We start from the raw sequence: 1,671 nt of genomic DNA on the forward strand, positions 1-1,671 counted from the left end.
GCCACAGCAGTTGTCGCCTGCGCTTCTTTGCAAGGAAGCCACGTTGTCTAGCTCTATATTCCTTCTGGTCTAGACAGGAAACACCACAACAACGAATCGGGCGTGTTTGAAGCGGATTAGCAGGTAGATGCGTTCAAGCAGGGCGGACGCTGAAGAAGCCTTGTGCTGAGCTGTCCCTTTCCCTTGTCGATGCCTGGGGCGGCTTCTCGTTGACTATAATTCAGTCCTGCAGAGACGATGAAAGAGGCAAAGAAACGAGGCCGTTCAGCAGCACGTCATATGTGCACGGTTGCATCAAGCGGGGGAGGGCAGCTCCACGGTGTCTTATAGAAACCATGCGATGTTGAGAGGAAAGGATTTCCGAAGCAGAAGCACTCAAGTGCGGAACTTTTCACGTTTGCCCGAGAAGTACAGCTCCCTGCGGCGTGCTGGCGAAGCGCGGTCAGATCTTCGTGATTCGTTGGTCAGCGTTTGTTGCGGCAAGAGCCTCGCTGAGCGGCGACTTAGGTCTAGAGCTTACTGTATGTGGACGATGGCACGTGGATTGTAGCTTGAGCCTTCATATTCTATAGGCTTTCAGTTTCCCGAAGCTTTTATGTTTTGTTTCCGACTTCGCTGAGGTTGCAGGCTCGTGTGTATGTTTGTGGTTTGGCTTCGATTGCAACCATAAAGTTGGCAAGGTATTGCATATATTTGTCTACTTAAGATGGAGGTTGATTTTGTTGTTAGGGGGCTCTCACTGCATCACGACGTGAAATTTGTGAGACCTGTGATGGGAGCGTGGCCCTTGCGCGCTGCTTCTAAAAGCAGTGCATAGTAAACATTTTTAAATGTATACATTCAAGGGTTTTTGAATTTGGAACCTGAATTAGGTCAGCTTGCGCTACAACCAACAAACCCCAAACGGTTTGCATACAGATGTCGGTTTTGCTAACTAGGACGACCTGCCATGACAAGTGCATAACAATTTTCATCAGACTTTAGCGATTGCAATGTGACGCGCGGATAGCAATTTGCCTAGGTAGCTTTCCTAAAGGCAGGATAATCTCGAAGTTTTGCTGCAGAAGCTCACGAATATTCAGTAGTCACGCATTACGTAGGTAGTTCAGGTACTCTAAGATTTCAACTCAGTGTATACTATTCAGGCTTTATCTTTATGCGCTGAGCAATCATGCATTTTAGTCATGTGAAGAGCTCAGCAGGACTCCAAGTAACTAAGCGGAAACGTGCAGCTCGGTGTACTCCACGAACAAGCCCCAACACTGAGATATCTTGCTTCAGAATGTCGAGAAGAATATCCATGGAAGTTAACATCGAGTTCGTCCTTCTACGATAGTCCCACCAGCCATGTGCAGCATTAGGATGGCTCACCATGCATGGGACGTGACTCCTGACTGTGAAAGTTCAAGGGGGAGCCACAAATTTCGTTTTACTATCGACGAATGCACATGCAATTGCAATTTTCGGCACAGGGGCGGCACAGAGATTGCAGACGACTTTGGCGCAACCAGGTCTTGTAAGTGCGAGAGTAGGCTTTTCCTACGATCCATTAAGATTCAGCCTGCGGTTTTTGTTTTGCTTTCCTAATTCACAATCATGGATGGAACGTGTAAGGCTGTTGAATATCTGACAACCGAAAGCGCCCTTCTGGTATGGGGTCTGTGGCGTTGT

This window comes from Eimeria mitis, genomic scaffold (assembly GCF_000499745.2).
Source record: "Eimeria mitis Houghton genomic scaffold, Emh_scaff467, whole genome shotgun sequence".
Taxonomy (NCBI): domain Eukaryota; phylum Apicomplexa; class Conoidasida; order Eucoccidiorida; family Eimeriidae; genus Eimeria; species Eimeria mitis.